Genomic DNA, 24,814 nt, shown 5'->3' on the forward strand with positions numbered 1-24,814 from the left:
AAAACTCTTCGCCTACGGTGGAAACCCATTACTGAAATTTATGTCACATGCGCGATCAAGTAACATTGTCTTTACAATCACACTTGCTTTATTTCTTTTGTTTCTTCCTAGGATAGGCACATTTCAAATGTGAAGAATTGGCTCCCTTTCAGTTCATGTTTTGAAAGGATGGTTTATTTCCATCATGTAAACTGCTTCATTTTACTTATAGATGTAACTATAGATTTATATTGGTGGAATTTCAAACATTATTAATATCATTTAATATTTCAGTTTACAGTATGCATCATATTTGCATATTTGGTAATGTTTTAGTTTAGGGGCCAATCCTCACTATTAACTGTTTATTAGTGCTTACAAAACCCTTAGCCCTAACCCTAACCCTAAAAATTCATTTATTATTCTGTATGACTATATTTTAGACACCATACCTAACCTTAACCCTCTGTGGGTTAATAGTTATCTTTCTAACTATTAATAATCAGCAAATTAAGAGTTCATTGATGCAACAATCAAAGTTAATAGTTAGTTGATAGGGATAATTGGTCCCCAAAATAAACTATGACCAAATATTTAAAATAAGTTGTGTACAGAATTTTTGTAACATATTTTTTTTTTTATGACTGCATTACAGTACTGTAGTGTGTTTTGTATTTGTGCAGGCAATACTGTGAGACACATTATGAGCAGATTTTACTTGTTGAAGTAGGATGGCATAATAACATGTTATCATTCAATGTGATCTATATGGCTAATATACCGAACTGCCATTACATAACGCCTGAAACATTTTCATGTTGTGTGCATTCATTCACACAGAATTTCTAGCAACCACAGCAGCCAGTTTTGAACTGTAAATTTAACAGGATTTTTGTTACAGTGCACTGCCCATTATAACCTTATAAAATTAACAAAAGGATGAAGAAAAGAACTGCTATTAAATCCCTAATGGTCGTGACCCACATATAGGTTTGATGGAGGCGTTCAGATGTGGCCCATTTGCGCTATTCTACATGGTCTTCCTGCTAGCAGCTTTTACTAAGCTCCTTAAAAGGCTGCCCTGAGGAATCAATGAGAGCCTCTGGGAACAGCCTCTTGAGGTCTTATCTCTGATCATGTATCCAAAGAACTCTAGAGCACAACACTTGTGCTATCCTTAAGATCAAATTAATAAATAAATATATAAAAAACAGGCTCAACCTCTTCACATTGTTGGACTGCCATCACAATACGTAATATATACATATTCAGAAAATGTTGAATGCTGCCACTCTGGAGCTAACTCTCTCATTGTCTCTCCAGATAGATGGAGCATGATGCATTTTTAGAGCCGTCTCTTCTAAGCATGAAACAACCAATAAGAGGCTCTCACTGCCTGTGTGTGTAATACGCTGTCATACTGATTTAAGGTCTACTCTAGCACTGCTGCTTGAGTTTTATGTGAAATAATGACTGAACTAATTGAACTAAATGATGATGCAATCAATATTCTCTGTCAACAGCATACCGTTTCAATATTCTATGTATATTCTTTATAAAAGATATGAATATTAAATACTCTGTAAGCATTCTAGATTCTTAGAAGAAAAGCTTCGGATATTGCAGTGATTTGACCACTCTTACATGGCATAGTGTATGCATACTGTATAATCCTGTAACACTGTATTTGTAGCAACCTGCTGCATTCATATAGAAATTAATTTGTATGTCTTACAATAATTATTTTAAGACACAAATACTAAATAATTGAAGTTACAAGTTAATGTATCTAAGTTATTAGCTAAAAAAATGTAAAACAATAAATAACAAAAGTTATATATATATATACATATATATAAAAATTTATGTTGTTATACCTTGTGGGAAAAAAGTCACTATATGTTTTAATACAATAATTATATTGGATTGCATAATAACATTTATGTAATAACATAAACCAGCATTTTCAGGAAAAAGAGAAAGGAAAAAATAATAATTTGGCAAAAAAAAAAAAAAAAAAAAAAAAAAAAAAAAACAGGGACATTTTACAATAATAAAACATTCTTGTAAATGTACCAGAATAGCCAAAGGCTATTTTACATCCGTAGTCCCTGGACAAGATGTTACAAGTCACCCTAAAAGAAAATTTTATTAAAAATACATACTAGAAAATTTAATAATTACATAGTACAAATCATACAGTATTCTATTAAAATCAATAGGATCAAATAAAGACAATACAAACAAGATACAATCAATAATAGGATAGCTAGCAAATATAAAATTCTAGTGTTGACAAATCTGAGTACTAATTAACCAATTTTTTAATTGAACCCTAAATAAATCATATGTGTCTAGATCTCATATAGTTGTTGGAATAGTATTCCATTCTGGTGCAGCTTTGACAGAAAAAGCAGACTGACTAAAATTACTTAATCTAAGTGGTATGATACAGTCTCCTCTTAATGCATCTCTTGTAGAATGATAATCAGTTGTTCTAATACTAACTAACTAACCAAGAGGGGATGAAGAAAAACCATAAATAATTTTATACATCAATCATACATTTGCATATTTAATCATGCTTTCCCAACTTAACAAATTATCTTTTTTTCAGTATAAGACATGTACCGATTTCTTATCGAAGACTGTAAGTGTATGTTTGTATAAGGACTCTAATGGTTTTAGTCACTGAACTTGCATGAGACCAGGTGGTTAAATAGTAAGTCACATTATACATCTTAACATTTCGTTCCTATGTCTGAATTATTTATTTATTTTTTGCCCTGTAACTTCACACATTTGATGCACCTTGCAACCTGAGGTCATGTCAGTCGTATGAACAAAAGCAGAAGCCTCAGATTTGTATAACATTACAAAATAGCTGATGCAAGGTCATTTGTCCAACCCTTTGGTAAATAGAACAGAAATAAGGAGCCTGGAATAAAGGCGTCCTTGTTCTTTTGGGAAGTGCAGTGCTTTAGTCTGCTTTATGAGAGTATAAGAGATCTTTTGAGACAAGGTCAGAGGAATGCTGGCCGAGAACATTTAGATTCCATTCCTGTTGCTTTTTAGTGGCATCTCGCTTGCCAAGAGACTGATATGAAGTGGATATGTAGACTTATCTTTTCAACAGGATTTTCCCTTTTAGCCTTTTAACAAATCTATTTTCACACACCCATAGTTACTAGTTTATTTGAATTACTTCACCAATATTTTTTGTTACCTCCGACAAATGTGTAAAGCTCCTCTAACAACCTTTTTCACTGAAGTAAGCCTGGAGCGACCTGTCTGATTGACAGAAAATCTCAGCGGTTTTGTAGAGGACACAAGGAGACATTTTGAAAGACATGCTTGCAAGATAGTGCTCAACATTAAATCTTTGAAATGGCTATTAAGCATGCGCATGTGTATGTGTGTGTGTGTGTGTGTGTGTGTGTGTGTGTGTGTGTGTGCTTTATACAAACGCATTCACATGCCAGTTAAAGCACAAAGACAAACATTGTGTTGTACCTAGTGCACACCAGCAGTCTTTTCAAAGAGCAATGCTCACATCCTGCAGACTGCCATTAAATTCAGCTCTGAATAAAAGCAAAAGGAATATGGAAGTTGAAATGATCTGTAAAATCAAGCCTATTATCTTTTTCTGCTATTTACGCTGATGTGTATGTATCATTGCTGGGCTCATGTTATCCATTTTAAAGTAGTTTAAAAGTATAAAGGCATTGTATTTGGGAAGAAACTAAAATAGGTTTTGCTAGAGAAATCAAAGTATCAATATTTCGTACATTTTGAAAACACAATTTTTAAACACCTCTGTGGTTCAAGTACATAACTACATGCCTGACTTGTGTGTGTGTGTGTGTGTGTGTGTGTGTGTGTGTGTGTGCAATGTATTTAATGCAAAAAGCCAAAAATATAAATATCACTGAAATGAAAATAAAACTTAAATTAAATAAACAATTCTTGAAATGTAAAATGTTTAAAATTGTAAAAAGGTATCTTAATAGTAGTTGTTGCACAAATGTGTTTATAATAAACTCATATAAGTTATACTCTTCTTTACAAAGTATGCAACTCCATAAGGTGTGTATTTGCTTAAAAATGATTTATTGCACTGCTATGATTATTATGAATTATTATTAATAATAATAAGTTGTAATTTATAACTGTATACTGTATGTTAATTGTCATGGAAATAAACATAAAAATTACAATGCAAAAAAAAAAAAAAAAAAAAAATAAAAATAATAATAAAAATCTCAATGGCCCTAGCAATACGGTTATTCATTTTCTTTTATGTAAAAAAATATAATTTCATATTTGTTTTTCCTTTTGATATTTGAGTAAAATGTAATTTTTTTTTTATGATTCACTCATACAGCTATCAAATGTAAACCCTGCCTGGAATGTAAAAAGCTGCATGAGTGTTTTCTCATCCCTGAAAAGACACTTCAAGAAGATATTCACTGAGTTCAGATTCAGCAGATAAACCGACACAGAAAACCACATCAGTCATTGCTTGCATTCACTTCTCTAGCAGGTTCTGCAGTATTTTGAGTTCAGAAACACAGAGGCAGATGAATTACTGTCTTCTGAGTGACCTTCATCTGAGTGATGGCAATAGTCCAGTGTTTTTCAGCCGTGGAGGTCAATAAAGGTGACTCGCAGAACAGATCACCTGATTTGATCTAACAGTGAAAGACTACGCGGCAGAATTGATGCTGTGGGGCTTTTCTTGTTTTCTGACTTTCCAGTTCTGTTTTCATTCATGACATCAAAGTGCCCCCATCTTTCAGTGTATGGAACATTGGAGTAACTATGAAAACAGGAAAACCCAGTAGCTAGCAATGATTTGTTGTAGCATATATTCAAAATTTATTGACCTTGATACTAAATCCCTTTGATCCTGCTACATGAAAATGTGGGAAAGTTTCTGAGAGTGCACTCTTAAAATAAAGGTGCTTCAAAAGGTTCTTCAAACGATGCCATAGAAGAACCATTCAGTCAAAGGTTCTTTAAATAACCATCTCTTTCTTACCTTTTTATAACCTGAAGAACCTTCTTTCACCACAAAGAACCTTATGTGAAACAGAAAGGATCTTCAATGTTAAAGGATCTTTAGACAAAAAGGTTCTTCTATGGCATCATGAAGCACCTTTATTTATAAGAGAATGATTCTGCCAAATAGGACATTTTCCTGGATTTTTTTGACAATATTCAATTCCTACTTGACAAAACCATAGTAAACAGCAATAAAGCTATTTTATTTCCCCCAAAAAAAAAAAAAAAAAAAAAAAAAAAAATCTAAATATCTTCAAAATAGGAGAAATTAATTTGATAAGCCACACTGTATAAGATATTAATTACATTTTTTTTCTAGAACAAATTTGAAGTTAAACAATTTGCCAGCAGGCTAAGAAAGCTAACATAATAAAATGTATTCCCTCAAAAAAAGTCTTAGTATATTATGCATGTTTGCTTCAATTGTGTATTTTTCTTCTTTGGATATTTTTAACTAGAAACAAAAATACTTTTTTCAAATTGTTATTTATTTATTTATTCATCATTTTTATTTATTTATTTTCTTTTTAATTATTATTATTATTATTATTATTGCATTGTAAGAATAAATGTGCAGGCTATTCGTGTACTTGTAAATGTTGGTTGGTACATTCATTTTTAAAAGATAATGAATAACCACGAAGAAGAATGCTTACCAAGAAATAACAGTGACATGAAAATACACTAGAGCTGCAAGTAAGAAATAAATTGCTACAGTTGTTCTGAATTTATTTGGTCTGTATGAAAAAAAACAAAAAAACAGTCTGGTTCTGACAACTTGTTCCTTAAAGTTAAAAGCAGGCATCAGAAAGATGCAAAGAGCTCTGAACTCGGATGTGTCATTCAGAATGGATTTAAGTCAGCGGCTACTTCAAAAACACCAGCGTACGAGGCCAAAATACAAATAAAGACATTGAGAGAGAGGAAATTCAAAAGCAGGACCGTGCATAATCCTTCGAGACACTAAATGCCAGAGCACATAAATAGGTTCCCTCCGTAAAAACACAAGATAAAGCAGCGTGAATGGCAGGGCTACGGAATTAGGCTTTCTTTTGAGATAGAATCCACTTGGACCAATCACAATCACTTATGCTGCAGTATGTTTTCTCACAACAAAATGAGTCTAACCCTAAGCCAACTCTAACCCTTCTCGAAGTGAGACCTGAAATATGCTCTTCAGTGATTGAGAATGGCAACAGCAATCCCTTTTAATATGTTGCCTTTACGGACAATTGCTTATTCACCAAATCACCATGACAACTCCGAGGCACATCTCTCTCTTTCTCTTTCTCTCTCTCTCTGCTTTGCAATTCAGTGCAAATCGTCTCTCAAGTCTTTTAAACTACAGTTTGACAGTCTGGTCCTTAAAAATTAAAACTACAAAGCCAATCAAGCCCTGACACCAGCCAGTTTAACATGTCATTATATAAAGCTGCCATCATTTTGTTCACGTGAAACAAGCAAATATCAAGATTATCTGTTGAATGTATAAAACTAACATTAAAGGGTAAGGAGTTTCAATTAAGAGCTATTTCAAACATGTCTCAAATTCTTTCATAAATCTTCATGCATGCAGTTTTTATAAGCCTGTATTAGACACTACATGGCATATTTGCACTTTTAAAAATGTAGCCTTTTGTCACAGAGCAGGACAATTTAGAATGTTTAATTACATTACAAAAAGAAAATGCTGAAATCATTTACAGACTCACGATATACATTATACAAATATATCAATTTTATGAAATATGTTTAAAAAAGGTTTTTTTTCCTGTACATATCGCATGGAACACTTCTAAAAACACATAATTTGAACATTATTATTATTATTATTATTATTATTATTATTTAATAAATTAAATTAAATTGTGAAATAATTGCAAAATGTTCACAATAAATTTATAATAGTCTCATAATCTAAAGACGTCTTCAGTAAAACCATAAATCCAATCATCAGCTCGTAATGGAATCCAGGCGTAACATAAACGCAACATGGAAGACGCTTAAAATGACACGCGATCTGTTAGCGGCGCGACGCGACAGAACTACCCAAATCGACTAAACTGCAGACCGCTAGAGGTTGCGGCTGGAATCCATACGTCGGTACCTCTTCGACCAATCAAAGACTTTTTTTATATGAGCGACGGGACGCGACGCGCTGCCTCCTCTGCGCTCTTTTACTGGGGGCGTTCTGGAATTGTCGCGTCGCGACGCTCGCTTGCATTGCAGACGCGATGTAACAAGTGCAAGAGATCCTCATCCTCATCTCCTGTCACTTTTACCGGCATCGCAGCACTTCACCAAGCCCGCTTCACCTCTCCTTCATCTAACTGCGCATCTCCTCGCCACAGACGCAAGGCACACTGAAGTTCACCCAATTGTTAGATGCAATCCTGACAGAAGAGATCTTGGGATAAGACATAGCAGTGCGTAACGCCTTCTACAGGCTGGCCGTTTGGTGACTAATAACTTCTCCTCACAAACAAGCATTATCTTCATGAACAACTCACCTGCTTTGGTGAAACATCAAATTCCCCATTCCTGGTATTCCCGTTCCCTAAAAAAAAGCCGCGATGCGTGCGCATTAGTGGTAATCCGTGGCTGTGTTAAGATTTCCTCCCAGCGCTCTTCATGCAATTCGTGTGACCTTTTTCAGCGAACGCATCCTTCATCCTTTACACTCCAGTCACATTCTCGTGTTTTTCCTGCGCGTATGATCCTGATGCTCTGGTTCCGCGTGTTCGCGAGCTCCACAAGAGCTTCACGAGTGCGCGCTGCGCGGACACGCCAGCACAGGCGCGCGGGTTACTAGGAAACCCAAAAGCGCGCACACACGTAGGAGAGAGGGGGTGTGAGTAACCCTGCTTTCCAGGACATCTATAGAGAGCCTTTTGCTATTGAATTATGTGATTTGCATTGCCTCAATATAAAAAGGAACAGAATGGCAAAATAACACAACCACTAAAGCAATCTCATTGGGACTAATCTATCTATCCATCCATCCATCCATCCATCCATACTTGTAATTTTGTGAGTGAGTCAAAAAAATCTTTGTTTTGGACAGAAGAAATTGACATGTAAAAGAAATGTGAGAACTTCCCCCGACTTTTTTTTGTTTGCCTCTAAATTCCTATAATGTGTTTGATATTTTACTTTAACAAATTAAAACAATTATAATCCATGCCAAAAAATAGACATTAAAAAAGTAAAATACATTAAAAAAGTAAAAATAATTAAATTAAAATTAGCAGTGCAACAAATAATTTGAATGGAGCACTAAAGCAAATAAAAGTATAGCTGCATACTCACAAGTTTATTATAAAAAAACAAACACACTGACAAATAATTACAATTTAAATCATTTTTTATTATCAGTTTTATCAATTTATTTAGGTTTTATCTTCATTTCAATTATATTTATACTGTTGGCTTTTTGCATGAAATCTGTTGCGCGCACACACACACACACACACACACACACACAAAGTTTGAACAAAAGACCTCATATTAATAGACCTTATGATAACTCCCCATGTGACACTACCATTTACACTGCGGAAATAAGTCCATTATAAATGTATACAAGGTGGGTTCTTACCTGATATGTATTCAAGAGAGTACAGTTACATCCAGATCACTCCATTTCACTCCCGTTCTACGATTGCTGCTATGTAAATGCTTGCTTTTTTCAATTTGCATATTTATTGTTTATAAATCTGGTGGGAACGTCCCAGAATTCTCATTGCTCAGTTTATTCATGAACAAAGGCAAATTCTGCCCCGTGCGGCCCGTGAGATGTTTGATTGGTGGGATGCAGCCAGGTGATCAGCGTTAGAATTCCGAGCAGTCGGTGACTGGGCAACCGGAGCGCCGAGATTAAAGTCATTTGGATCTGAATGGCTGCTATAGTTTCCCGGATAAAACAGTAATTTAATCATTGAATGAGAATGCTTGTGCAGGCCATGTGTGTAAACACAATTGCTCTAGGGAAAGGAGATTGAGAATTCTCAGCGTGCGAGCTTTAATCGCCAAAGTGGAGCTTTTCCGGCCTTTATATTTCCCTGCAAAATGACTCAAGCCACTTACGGTGCGTTTGTCGCCGTCGCCTAACCACAAGTCAGTCATCGGAGAGCTATTATGTATATTTCTGCATATTTTCTTCTGTCATTTGCACTCTACTGTACTTTAGTACCTCGTGTGATTTCGAGCCTTCTGTCTCTATGAGGCTCTGCGGGGGTTTGAAAAGAAGGTTTGTCAAAGGTGACACCATGGGATTTTCCTCTTTCAAAGCCTCACGAAGCGACAATAAAGGAATTCATTACACCACATACCCCCCAATGAACAAGAATTTTACTCTGCGGTGCATTTCACAGAGGTTCTGTGCATTGGGCCTGTGTAGCGTAACACAAACGGATCCCTTCTTCTAAAAAGAGGAATTAGAGCATCGGATCCCTAGTGTTTTTCATCCTTCTCCCCCTTTTCGAATATGTTTAATGACAGCTGGGAATTCACTCCGACCCAGCCCCTTTACAGAGAGAGCTAATTAGCAGGTTTCCTCCTGTCTGTGGTGCAACCAGATGGATTCCCAGAATGCAACCTGCCAATGTCAGTGAGCAGGGCTTCGCAGGTGGATCCAGTAGACTGGGACTGCCTGGAAATGGACTTCTGCACTGCCCACCAGAATCTTGCTAACAATTTCTGCGTGTTTTCCAATCTTTGTGAATTGTGAGGTCAGACATTTATTCCACTGCTAATTATTGTTTTACAGGCAATTAGGAGGGTGTAAAGTAATTGTGGCTTGATGCATATTTAATGATGTGTATTAGTCAAGGCAAGTCAACTTTTTAGTATGCTGTAATACAAATTGTGTCAAAGCAGCTTCACAGAGATAAACAGACAAATAGCATAATCAAGTATGGAAACTTGACTATGAAGACATTTTGGATTCTACTGTAAAGCAGATCTAAAAGACAACAGAACTTAGGCAGGATAGTGCCATATTTAATTTTCGACAGGGATGAAAACGAGGCTGTGATTAAAAAAAACAAATTGTTCACTTGACAAAATGTCTTACCCAAACAACTTTCAGTAGAGTAAAACTCCATAAAACAGTGTCAGTGTTTATACAGTCTATCCCACACAGCTATGTTTTGTTTAGAAAGTTGTGAGATACAGTCTATCCCACACAGCTATGTTTACAGTGTCAGTGTTTATACAGTCTATCCCACACAGCTTTGTTTTCATCCATGTTAAAGAGGTCCTATTATGCCCTTTTATTTGGTTTTTGGGGTGTCCTAGAATAGGTTTCAACAGGTGCTTGATTGTTCCAAAAACAATTTTTTTTTGTTTAGTTCCTGTTACACTGAAGCCCCTACTTCCAAAATACTGATTGGTCAGCTGGCCCAGTGCGTTGTAATTGGCGAACCACTTCAAGCGTGTTCTAGAAATGTCACTTTCCTCACCATAACCATGCCATGGCAACAACACTTTACAAAAGCGTCTCTTCTTTATCTTCTCCAGTGTAGCTCAACTAGTCCTTTTTTTTTTTTTTTTTTTTTTTTTTTGCATGTTCTGTGGGCAGGGATTATTTAGATGAGTGATTTTGTGGTGTCAAAAGATCCGGAAGAAGTGCACTGTAGTCTAAAGGAGCCAGTTGTTGTGGGTCTGAAAGTGTTTTCTGTTAAACAAAATATCACCTTTTAGAGTGGACTTTGAGTTTTGTAACCTTTTTTTCTTACTTAAACAGCAAAATTATACATTACTAACCCGAACCTCAACCCTAACTAAAGAAGAAAAAGTGAAAATCATAATTGGACCCATTTAAATTAGATACTGGCATCAAACCTGGCTAAGGTCTACATAGTGTCATTATTTAGCTCAAGTCAGTTCAGTGTTGGTTCAGATCAGATCAATAACAGTGTGAACTTCATCAAAGTTCATCAAAGTTCATCAAATACAATTCAGCTGTAAATAGTACAAAAAGCAGCAATGTCGTTATTCAGCTTGAATCTGTTCAATGTTAATTCAGTTCGGTTCATTACCAGTGTTGATGTTGTAAGACGTGATTCGGCTGTGAAGCAGCTCTACAGAAGAGGATAGTGCCACCATCCAGCTTAGGTCAGTTCAGTTTTTGTTCTCATCCAGTGGTCTCAGTCTATGCGGTAACATCGACAAATTACTGAAAGTTAAGTGTCTTTCAGACTCCAACTATTGAAAGCAGATCATCAACCTTTTCTGAAACCCTCAACCCAGACTCAGGACCCCCTAATTTAAAAAGACTAGATTTTCGCAGTAACACAGTGGCGAGTGTTGTATGGGCAGACAAAACTCACACTTTTCTTTAGATGTAAAAAATCTAGTTTGTATTCAAACTGTAGATGTTCAACCATTGCTGTTTATTTAGCTGTGAAACCCTTACCAAAGTGCAGCATCCTCAGAAGCAAGCAACGTACACTTATGCAGAGAGCAGATTCTTCGCTTTCATTTAGAGAATTGAGAATTTCCTGCTGTTTTGAAAGTTAATGTACAGAGCCAGGCATGCAAAGTCACAGCCGCACAATGGGACGTGCAAAGGGCTCCAAAGTGACCTGGGCTGTACGCAAATGGTACATTGTGTTCCTGTAGCTCAGCTTCTGGGGCATACTGTAACACTAGTAATGTCAAGTTCATGGGTTTGATTCCCGAAAATGTGTGGAACGCACTGTAAGTCACTTTGGATAAAATCATCTACTAAAATAATCTAACATCATAACTGTAAGAAAAATGTAAAGCTATTATTGTTTGTGTACAGCAATGTGTAAAAAGCATTTTTTTTTTTTTTTTGCAGTAAAGCAAAAAAGTTTGCTTCATAATATCTTCTCAAGTAATGTTGTGTCTCATCCATTATTTTTAAATTTAAGCACAGATGTAATACTGTACACATTTAATACCATAAGAATTATTTTTCTTATTATTTTTAGAAAACATAATATTCCTTTGCTTATGATAGCCAAATATATAGCCGTTTCTCTTAAGCAGTAGCGGTAGCAGTGCTGTGATTGGCTGAGGGTTCACACAAACTATCAAGAACAGCTATTCTTTTGGGATATATTTTCCCTACACAGCATAAAAAGAAAAACAAAACCTCCTTTTGCTGAAACAAGACTATTATAGGCGGTATAATAACTCCCAAGTGCCTGAGACGGAAACAAAATAAGATATAGCGTTTGATTAGCTCTAAAACTGAGAAACATGAAAACTGCTTCCATTATGGAATAATTCACCCAGAAACACACACACACACACACACACACACACACACACACACACACACATGATAAAATAAAACTCACAGATAAATTATAGAAAATTATTTTCCAAGACGCATCAGCACAGACCACCATTCAAAAAGTTTGGGGTTGGTAAGGAAATGTCTCTTCTGCTTATCAAGGTTGCATTTATTTAATTAAAAATACAGTAAAAACTGTAATATTGTGAAATATTATCACAATCTAAAATAACTGTTTTCTGCTCTTTTATTGCTGTGATGGAAAATCTGAATTTTCAGCTGTCATTACTCCAGTCTTCAGTGTCACTTGACCCTTTAGAAATGCTGAAGACAGCTGCCTAATAACTATTTTTTGAGGAATAAAAAGTCTTAACAACATTTATTTTGGGGGAAAAAAACCTCTTTAGTAACATTATACATGTCTATAATTTCACTTTTTTGTTTTTCAATTTAATGCATCCTCTTAAAGCATTCTTTGATTCCTATTTTTTTTTTTTCAATTTTAGTTTTATTTATTTATTTATTTTACTAGTGGAGTGTTAAGACTGTGTGTGTTATTGCCATCTGTGTTATCACATGTAACCTGCAGCTCCAGAGTGATTCACAGAGTCACCTAGCATTTATGGCTCAGATGATTGCTGCTATCTTTTCTTATTTTTGAGCCAAAGACGCTGCATGCTTCTGGGGGTCCAGCACCAGCTGAGCAGCTACCGTTGAGATGAATATGAATTGAGATGAACAGATCGCTTTATCGACCCCTTTGGTGTGCATGTCTTGTAACCAAACAAAGTCACATTTGGATATGTGGAAGTTTGAATGTCCTGTGGTGCCACCAGATGGATTCCCAGAATGCGACTTACCAATGTCACCGAACAAGGTGCAATGCATTTTCATTTTTCAGCAAAACTATTCCTTTAAGTTCAAGTTGTGTTACCAATACAAGCTGTTACTGTGCGAATCAGGTATACTGTACAGTAAATGTGTATTCCATTGAGATTTTGTCTTTTGCACTAAAGGTAGACATGTTCACACTGATCAATCTATAAATAACCCATAATATTTCTGTTTTGAAAGGAGGTCATTGTTATAGAGAGCATAGATGCTTGTGCAAGGTGAACCGTGGAGTGTCAGGAGGTATCGAGGGGGTTAGGAGAAAATACAGCTTCTGGCAGCACATCAAAGAAGCCACTGGATGAATTATTAATTATTCTGGGAGAGAAATTTTGACTGTCAGAAAGTAACAAACAAAGGTGAGATAGAAAAGAGAAAATACACCAAACAGGCACTTATCATAATGATGCAAGCAGCAAAAGAATAATAAAAAAAGCCATTGTTCAATGCTAATCTTATTTTGACCTATATAAGGAGAAGACCAGCTTCCAAGAACATGATTCCAATGAGTGCAAACTCAAAGGTGTCCCAGCCTGTCAGTCTGTTCAGCTGTGCAAGAGTCTGTGTGTATACATTTATCACCATCAGTACCAAAGCTCACAGCGAGGGCGATATTCAGATAGACTCACAGCTTTATTTCTCCAGCGTCCCCAGGAACAGAAGTTCCAGACTGTCCCACCTGCAAAGCCTCCATCTGCTCCTTTTGTCACAAAGCAACAGAATGAGAGAGGCAGCAACCGTTAACACAACACTGGCTTTTCTGCGGTCCCAACTAGCGCTGCTTCTGTAGGCTGCTCTCTAGTTTGAGCAGTCCGACTATTGTAGGAGCTTATTATTGTGGTTAGCAGTAGTTTTGGTTTTATTGTCAACCGAACAAGATGCAATTGTTTAAGCAACAGCAAGAAGGCTGTATTATACTGAAATACTAACTTCACAAATAGCCATTTTTGGTTCTCCAAAGAACCTTGCAGTGGCCAGTTAATTTTTTTCCCCAGAATGGTTCCATGGAGGTTAAAGGGTCATAGGGTCAATGCAAATAAACAACATTTTTATTTATAAGAAAGTAGACCTTTAAAGTGCTGGATGCTGGTGTGTTGTGGAAGAACCTGACTGATCTGCATAAAGTCCAGACCTGAACCCCAACCGAACACACATTTATATAAAATTAAAACACTTCCCACAGCCCCACACCACACATACTCTCATATCTGAATGAATGGGAGAAAATCCCTGTTGCCATGTTCTGATTTAGTGGAAATCCTTTACAGAAAAGTGTAAGCTCTTATACAACAAATAGGAGACAGACTCCTTATGAATAGAAATGGGTTTGCTATTATCGACCCCTTCGGTGTGCATGTCTTGTAACCAAACAAAGTCATATTTGGATATGTGGAAGTTTGAATGTCCTGTGGTGCCACCAGATGGATTCCCAGAATGTGACTTACCAATGTCACCGAACAAGGTGCAATGCATTTTCATTTTTCAGCAAAACTATTCCTTTAAGTTCGAGTTGTGTTACAAATACAAGCTGTCACTGTGTGAATCAGGTATACTGTACAGTAAATGTGTATTCCATTGAGACTTTGTCTTTTACGCTAAAGGTAGACATGTTCACACTGATCAAAGTCCAGGCCTGAACCACAACCGAACAAAGTTGGATTGAACTGGAATACTTTTCCCATCGCCTGACATCACTGATGCTCTTGTGTCAGAATGTGAGAAATATATATGTCTACTTGCACTAAGTGTATTTGATTCAGTGTATGTCATTATACAGCTATTCTGTTATTCTTACTCTCCTGTTCTCTCTCCAAAACTGTTGATGAGAAAAATCTAAAAGAATTTTTTTTTTTCCCCACAATAAAATGATCTCAAGAATGAGATATACTGTATGAGCCTCCCTCTAATACCACCTACTACAAACTAGCAATATAGAAAAGCATATTGGATATTTTAAAAAGGACAAGGTCTGTGATATGTCTCATCCTGTTTCATAGGAAATATGTCAACACACACAGAAAATGGCATTCATCAAACTATTTCATTAGTTCTTTATTACATTCAGTCATTTAGTCATTATTAAATGTCAGCCTCTAACTTGAAGATACTGTAGACCTTGACATGCAAACCAAGGTTATTTTTTGGTCACTTTTACTATTGCTCTGCAAAATACTGTGGTTGAAATAGAGTTATTTCAATGGAAATGTTTATGATCAGAAGTTTGGGTGTAGTTTTTCTCTTTCCCCCATTGACCAACAGAAAGCTGCTTTGTTTGAAGGTGACTTTTTGAGCTACAGTATGTTTCAGACATCTCTGCATTACGCTTTTCTGCAAAATGTTGCTAATGTGACTGCACCTTAAATGTTGTGTGTTGATTTAACACTCAAAGAAAAGTCTGTAAAAATAGGGCACAGTGTACTGTGTTAATATGCAATAATTTTACCCTTGTTTTGAATTACGGTTTTTTTTTTTTTTTTTTTTTTTTACTGTGCAAATTTGTGAACATATTTTGCATGAAGACTACTTCTGTATTGTGTTCATAGCATTGCTATAATGATGCATTGACCAAGCATCCAGGATTTGTTGATGTATACTACATTTTTGAGCCCATAATTGAAACCCTCTTTCCTCTAAATAGGCTTCAAGGTGAACGAACACCTGCTCTGCTTTGACGTTTATCACATTCATTCTAGAAGCTCTCATGTCACTGTCTTTGCTCTTGCATGATACTGTGATAATGACATGCTGATATGTAAATGCAGAAATCATAGTCTGCACGAGTAAGCAAGCTTGCACATGTAGCACAGAATAATGGAGCAGAAGACTGCAATATTGCGTCCTTTCTGCTTCAGGCTCACCTGAAGAACTATTAGTATCTAATCTGCAGTCATTTCTCACTTATCTCTCACAGCTGCTGGAAAACTGTCTAACAATTGAGGATCCAGCCCTTTGTGGTGCAGCTTTAGATGACAACAATAATGACAAAGTGAGGAGGACATCTTTTTCTTCATCAGCTGATCAATAATGCATAGGAATCACATGAATAATTTTTCCTCCTAATGGATATTGCTTGCTCAGAAAGGATTTTGAGGCCCAGATTTAAAAAATTCAGTATGTGAAATGATGCATTACTATGTGACAAAGTGATTTTAGGAGGGAAAGGGAGAATGGAGCAAATGCATCAGGGAACATCTGCAGGAGTGCCTGCGCATGGTGGCTGCTGTCTGCTGTCTGCTGTCTGCTCGTGATTGGCTCGACGGCGCCTGGACGCGACATCACACTCTTCCCACATCTCATTTCGGTCTGTGCAACAGACGTGCCAGCTAAACCTCTTCATATGCATCCAAATACAAGGATGGCGACACATTTTTATTGATACTTACAGTGCTTTTGATGTAAGGCACACAGGACTCCTTGTTGGTTTCTATCAAGCAGGGAGAAATAGGAAGAGGGAAAGGGTAATGCTTAAAATTCAGGGCTGGACGCATTCCTAGATCTGTGTTGGATCTGAAACAATATTACAGAAGCAACTAATCTGATTTGGGGGAAAATCATTTTTGAAACCCATTTAACTTTTGTAATATTAATGTAAAACAGTAGGCCTGTATTCAACAACAACAACACAAAAGTAGATATAGGACTTGATTTTATTATTATTATTATTATTATATTATTATTTATTATTATTATTATTATTAGTAGTAGTAGTAGTAGTAGTAGCAGTCAAAGTAGTAGAAGTAGTAGTAGAACAAGATGTAATTGCATGCATGTTTTTTTTTTAAATAAGTACAATGTAAGACATGTATGTACACAATAGGTGCATTGTATCAAATTATTACTTTAAATGTAAGTACATAGTAGTGTAGGTCATTTAATATAAAGTCCCCTTGAATGATGTTCACTGGTGAATCATTCATAATAAGAATTTGTATTAAAAATTAAATAAGTCAGTGATGTAATGCTGATTAGGTTTTGGGCCGGGGTGAGGTGCTTTAACAATATCTAAGTATCAACGTGCTGATATTATTAGGTTTTATGGCTTGTTAATAGGTCAGGGTCAGAATAAGACAGGAATTTATTCCAGGACCAACAAGAAATTGATTCAGGATCATGTTCCACTTGGCAAAATCTTTCTGCCACCTCTTAGTGATGTAATATCTGCTACAACATGAAGTTTTACAGCAAGAAATTGATTGAGCTTTTAATAGCACCAAACATTTGCAGTCATAAATTCCCCCAGTCTGCTAGAATAACTCTTGTACCATATGCATAAATGGATTTATTTCATCACGGAAAGACGACAGTCATTGAAAAACGACTGAAATATGGAGAATATTTCTAAACAGGGCAATAATATTAACTCACCACCGGAAAAAGCACAACAAGCAAATGTGCACGTCATGTTATAATACTGACGTGAAGCGGTTGTGACACAATGCAAGGCTTCATGTCGCGCGAGCAATAGAGCAGCGCGGCCGGTCAAGTCGCACGGTGTAACCTGCTTCCACCCACCTCCCATACAATATGCATATGCTATCAAAGTAAAAAATCAGCCATGAAAGTTTAATAAGCACAGGGATGGAGAGAGGCTTGAAAGAGAAGGTGATTTGCTGAAGGCATTGTGGAATTGTTTTTAAAGAGCATAGCCCAGGTAAGGCAGGAAAACCTGGAAATGTAAGGGAAAAAAACAGCCGAGGGCCACTTTATTATATGCCTTTTAATAGAGGTAAACCATTTTAATGCAAAACATCATGTAAAGCGTCCTCCAGTTTAAATGCTTTGCTTTGTGTGTGCATCACTTTGATCTTGCTAAAACAGATGGCAAAACACCAAGAGTAAACAAATGATCAGCTTCAGAGACTTTCTGAAACCTCTCGAGGATATGAAATCCACGTGATGTACTTCTGCAAAATGACAAGTAAAATAAAAGGTAAGAGAGCTTGACGGGCTGAACGTGTGAGGTCAGGATAACCTCGGTGAAAAATACTAAAGTTACATGACAGGAGATCGGGTCGACTGGTTAAACTGCTATTTTTGGGTCAGTGCCGTCATATTTCTATCTCCTTTGACACGCATTCAACCTAAATCAGGAGTTTTCACAGCAATAATTATGTAAAGTTCATGTCCCGCCCACAATGGACCTATTTTAAAATCAGATTGCCCCCTGAATTACCTTCACAAACCCAGACAGCATCACACGGCCGGTCCTTACTGGGGATGTTGTTGCTAGGCAACTGAAGACACTGGCTCTGGATGCTCTGAAATTCTTTGGTTCAAGGGAAGACTCTATTTAATGCTTTACAAAAGCAAAATTAATGTATAAAATTCAAAATCACAGAGAATTCAGTGCTTTTACATGACTTGTACACGGACCTGTCACTGGATTTCCTAGATAATAGAACTGAATTCACTCTCAGCAGCACTGCTTCACAGTGACCAATTAAGATTCTAGGGAATGAGGAGTCATTACGCAGAACTAAACTTCATTCTTACTTGAGAAAAGTATGATTGATATGCTCATTAGAAAACAGAAGCAGTCCACATAGCAAAGAAAACTCACAAAGGAGATCTTTTTAATATCTCATTTGTTCCTCCTAGACCACAATGAGATTTCTCCTCCTGCTTTTCAGAAAAACACTCCAGTACACTGCAACTGACTAACTGATTAACTAATAAGCTAATAATAACACACACACACACACACACACACACACACACACACACACACACACACACACACACACACACACACACACACACACACACAAACACAAATGTATTTTTTTAAACATAAAACACAATCTTACATTTAACAGGAAAGCACAATTTTCACTTAAGATCACTCTAGTGTTCAATTTAATTTTCTCACTATAAATAAAAGAGACCTTTAAAAGACCATTAATTGTTTATTGTGATGTCTTTTTAAAATAGGCATACTATTTTCTGTTAAGTGCTTGATGAAGAAGAAGAAGAAGAAGAAGAAGAAGAAGAAGAAGAAGAAGAAGAAGAAGAAGACAAAGTATGCTGTCAGTAAAGCTAGCCAGTACAGTTTCAACACTGGTGTCAAGCAAAAGCAGTGTATCTCTTACTGCATGTCAATAATCTCATTTGTGTCTAAATTTATTTCTCCAAAGGATGTTTCTTTTTTTCAGTATGAAATTTAAGCTAAGTTTAATAAACATGAGGATAACTCTTGAACTAAGATCACTAAAGAGCAATACGTTTTTTTCTCTAGGTCAAAATGCAATAATACTGTATCATGTAGCATGTCATAGAAGCCCTTTTGAATTACTTGATCTTTATATAATGTAAGCTTTTTTTTAGTATGTATTTTGGCTATTATATACACAGACTTTAATGTTGACAGGTTTATTTGTATTTCTGGGTTTTAGTTGTCTTTGTTATTTAATTAATTTATTTATTTTTGTTGCTGTGATCCCTAAGAACATGTCAGACTGCTGGTGACCTGTTCCAAGTTATATATCAAGGTCTTTAGCTTGCAGGTTTTTTACCAGAACTGTTGACAGTATCTGACACAACAGCGTCTAAGACACCTTTCCTCAATGTGAATACTGCTGCCACAGAGATATGGGTATAAACACATCTCTCTACAAACAGAATAAACAGGATGAAAAAAAAAACATATTTAAATCTGCATTTTCTACTAAACACAGTGTAATGTTTTACAGTTTTTAATTTCCGGTGCTGAAATAAAGACTGAACTGAATTAAAGTAAGTCGACGGCTCCATCTGGTGACAAAGAAGAGTTAACGTAAGCTGTACTTACCTGGAAAACTTCCTCTGTGATGACTCCTGTGCTTGACTATGCCTCTTTTCATTAAAAAATCTCATAAGCATACATCATCACAACCTGAAATTAAATGACTTAATATAGACTTCAGGCTGACACATTGCATCGCTGATAAGCCTTTCTTTCATGAAAGAATTAATTTGTGTTATAAATGAATGAATGAATTATTATGATTCAATCATGATTAAATGCATAACTAATTTAGTCACACATTATTATTAGCAAAGTTTAAATTTGACATATCAAATATTAATCTGCACCCAATGATTAATATCTGTTTAAAATTTAGTGGTAAAACTGTATTTAAATACAGCAGTAACATATGCATCTTTACAGAACATTTTGAACACAGATTCTATTATTTTTGTATTTTTTAAAATTCTTAAAAGTTTACATGATATTGCATCTGTGACACTGGGTGTCAGCATAAGGCCAAGATATCTGCCATATGATATTACCAGCATTGTAAAAGCAAAACATTAAAAAGAGGGAAGAATGTGAGTCATGCTTAAAATACTGAGTGCACTTTTAAGCAAACAGTCAGTAATAAATAGCAAAGAAGTAGTTATGTGTTGCTATGTTTTTTTACCATCTACTCTTTGATTTAATATCGGCCTACACAGCTCTGCTCCCTGCTGATTTTACGCAGATCATTATTATTATTATTATTTTTAGAAATTACAAAAAAAAATTAAGCAGTTTTTACCTAAAATTAGATAATTATATTGGAGATTAAATGGCTGATCACGTTAAACGTGTTTACAAGCATTACTTCATTCTGCTATAATTTTTTTCCCCGTTCTGTGAACATACCTAATAGTTTTTTTTTTTCTTTTGCTTCTAAGCACTGAACACCCGATGTCTCTTCCCAGGATAGTTTTCCACTGGCATCTATCATACAGGCACAGTGATGTACAATACCTACTTCTTATTTATATATTATAAACATAGATTCTTTATATTCTCTATACTCTTTTATATTGGTAATTATCTTTTCTGTGAGTAAATGAGATGGTGCTTCTTTGAAAGCTGCAAAATGAACATCTAAAAATTGTTTAATACTGTACATGGTCCATTTACACATCTGACGCCATCTTGCATTGCACTGAAACAAAAAAGATGAGGGACATATTCTGATTCAGTTTTTTATTTAGTTTAGTATTTATGTTACTGTTAGATTGTTGCACTGCCATGCTCGTCCTATTCCATCCTCACACTCTATTACCCAGAAGCACCTCTTCAGACTTAAATACACACACACACACACACACACACACACACACACACACACACACACACACACACACACACACACACACACACACACACACACACACACACACACACACACACACACACACACACACACGCAGGGGCGGATTTAGTGAATTGGGGCCCCCAGGCAAAATATAGGAATGGGGCCCTATACATTTTCACACATTATCATAGATCAACCTTGAGGTTCCTTTTTTGTTTTAACCCTTGATGCTGCACAATGGTTCCCCATAGTTGTGTCCAATGTTTCTACATTTTTTCATGTAGATGTCAAATGGCTTTAAATACATTTATCAAGAGCTTGCTCACAGATGCGATCAAAACAGCGTTGGATGAAGTGGATTACAGCCCTGCACAGGCCTCAAATATAGGAGCTAGAACCCCCCAACCACCCCCACCCACCCCCCAAAAGCTTATACTACTGTTTCAGCTATCAAAATAGTTTTGTATGTAATGAAAAAGTGATTATATTTTGTTTAGTTTTTTTTTTTTTATAAAGTAAATTTAGAAAAAAAAAAAAAATTTGTAGCAGCATATTAATATTTTCAATCATCATTTTTTTTTTTTTTTAAACAGCCAGTGGCAGACAGTGAATTGATCATAGCCTGTTAGCCTTCTCAAATCATCACGACTTGCCTAAACTAAAATCTATAAATATAAAACAGTTCAAGCTTATCACAATGTTAGTTTAAATGTTTAACCTAGACGTTTGTGTGGAGAGATGAAGCTGAAGCGCTCTGCAGGACATGGAGGCGCCAGCGCAATCACTTGCATTTTTTTTATAACAGTGGAAACAACTTAAAATATGCAGTCATTTTTGCTCATAAAGGTAAAAGTAATTTCAATTTTCATTCTAAACTGTAAAGGGGCTAGTTTTATTTGTGTGCACTCCCAATGTCAACAAGACGTTTGCTTTTATAAAATAAAGAAAACAAATGCTTCCTGTCGTCTGGGGTTTGAACAGGAGCGCTTCACACTGATGAACTTAAAACTTAGTGAACTGCCTCAGACCTGATAAAAAAAATGATGAAAAAATGACTCGCCATCTCCTTATTATATATATATATATATATATATATATATATATATATATATATATATATACAGAGCTGGGTAGTAATGGATTACATGTAATCTGGATTACGTAATCAGATTCCAAACCTCAAGTACTTGTAATTAGAGTAAACTACTTTTTAAAATACTCGTAATCAGACTACAGCTACTTTTTTATGGATTACATGATTGTATATTATTTACACAATAGTAATAAGTTTCCTTTTTTAACATTTATATTTTTTCCTAATATATGTTCGTGATTCTTCGAGTTTTTCCGGCGGAGAGGGGGAGGGGTGTCAGAATCGCGCTCAGAAGAAATCAGTAACAAGATAATGGGGGAAAAAAATGGAGGGGAACACAGCCTTTAATCACTGGATGTACAGACATTATTTCATTTTTAAAGAAAAATACGGGAAAAATGTCACCATTTAGTGTAAACTCCCAAGGATTAATTTGTTTGACCTAGCAAAGTTATTGCTGGGAATTTCATGTTCTTTAATATATGTTTTGTAATGTTGATTTTTCTTCATTGTTACTACATTATGCACTTCAAGTGTTTTGAGATATTTGAATTAGAAATGGTCTTTAATATATATTAGCAATGTTATTGTTGTGAGTTTCATGTTCTTTAATATAATTTTTTGTAATGTTGTTATTGTTTGTCTTTTCCTCATTGTTACTAGGCACTTAAAATGTTTTGAGATGAATAGAAATCTCATTGCTGTGTGAATTTAGTATTTTTCAAAATTCATGTTTGCAATGTATTGTTTGATGTTTTTCATTGAAACACTTCTAGAGTTTTTTAAGATTAAATATTTGACCTGGCAGTGATATTGCTGTGAATTTCATGTTTTTCGATATTGGTTTTTGTAATGTAGCTGTTTTCTAAATTTACTTAATTATAAGTAAATATGCTTTAAAATCATAAGATGTGATTTTGCTTTATTCAGTGTTACTAGCAAACACTAACAGCAAGGTACATTAGTGTTAGTATTTTGTAAATATTAACTGTCCATACATTGCACTTGAAAAAGAAGCTATTGTGGCTCTTGTTGGTGAATTAAATATATATTTTTTGGAATATATTTTTTCTTTGTATCTGTCAAAAAAGTACAAGATTAGGCTAATTCAATATATGTGCTATCATATAAAGGTTAGCACAAATGTAATCTAAATGTAATCCAAAAGTAATCAGATTATGTTACCAAAAAGTGTAATCTAAGAGATTATATTACTGACTACAAATTTTGTCATGTAATCTGTAATTAGTAACTGATTACAATTCATAAGTAATCAACCCAGCTCTGTATATATAAATTAAAATTAAATTTAAATTTCAAAAAATAAAACAAATTACAATGACATATATAGGTGATGTAAAACTTTGTCCTGTAGTTGTATAGCTGCTTTTTCAGATTTTTTTTATGTTGCTCTGTTCTGAATACCTTAACATGTAAAGGATTTTCTGCAACACAGTTTTGTATGATATGTGAATAACAGTATTTATTAGCCTCTTTTTTTTCTTTTTTCTTTTCTTTTTTACCCATTTGTAAAATAGACAATAATTTAATTGTTGTAGGCTAACCCGATCTCATGAAAGTGCGTATAGCACAATTTTCTGCTTCTATTTGGCGTAATATTTCTATGCAGAAATTGACTTTGGCATGCAAAAGACTGAAAAATTCATAATTAAGTTAATTAAGTTTCTTTAGTCGACAGAAATACGGGACACACACAGGCCTATGATAACTGCTGAAATGTTTGCGGGGCAAATCGGAGGTCAGTCTGAGCGCTCGTGGTACTCACAGTGTTTATAGCCATACACCTGCAGGTGCCACGGACTCGGACTGTTGTCGTGGTAATAAACAATGTAAACAGCAACTGTTGATGTGTCAGCGCGTAATGCGCAACTCCTATATGAAAAGCATTTTAGGGGGCCCCCTGCCTTTAGGGTACCCAAAACGGTCGCCTACCTTTGCCTAATTGGTAAGTCCGCCCCTACACACACACACACACACACACACACACACACACACACACACACAAACGGCCACACAAACAAACACAAACACACACCTATCTTCACCATTCATTATTATGAATTATTATATAAAAACATTAAGGATTTTTTTTTTTTTTTTTATAGCCCTTAGTTTTGCCAGTTCTTTGTCTTGTTTATGTGACATTTGGATAGCTGTTTTTGACCCTCTTTTCAGACTACCTGGATTTAAAAGCTAAGTGTGTTTATTGTATATAGTGTTGTAGTTTTGTTCTGGTTTAAGTTGTAAACTGGATTGTTACTTTCAATAGCGTATGCATTTGGCTTGTCATAATATCAGTGCAAAAAATGTATCTTCAGGGGTACACAAGCTTGTCACTGGAGTGACAAGTACCTGACATCCACTGTCAGGGTTTATTTTGCAAATAGTATCCAGCTGACTCCACATTATGTCTTACAAAACACAGCACAG

At 35.5% G+C, this 24,814-nt stretch overlaps 1 protein-coding gene across 3 annotated transcripts in view; it reads right to left on the bottom strand.

The window, feature by feature from the left end:
* Positions 1 to 7,836, bottom strand: part of LOC109083511 (neuroligin-3-like) — a 159,406-nt gene extending 151,570 nt beyond the window's left edge. For 2 of the 3 annotated variants that reach the window (XM_042737823.1, XM_042737822.1), the window contains exon 1: positions 7,554 to 7,836. The gene's annotated coding sequence lies outside the window, so the exon portion shown is untranslated. The remainder of the gene's footprint in view (positions 1 to 7,553) is intronic. The other variant, XM_042737824.1, reaches the window with a different exon arrangement.
* Positions 7,837 to 24,814: the final 16,978 nt, after the last annotated feature.

This window comes from Cyprinus carpio, chromosome B14, assembly GCF_018340385.1.
Source record: "Cyprinus carpio isolate SPL01 chromosome B14, ASM1834038v1, whole genome shotgun sequence".
NCBI classification, from domain to species: domain Eukaryota; kingdom Metazoa; phylum Chordata; class Actinopteri; order Cypriniformes; family Cyprinidae; genus Cyprinus; species Cyprinus carpio.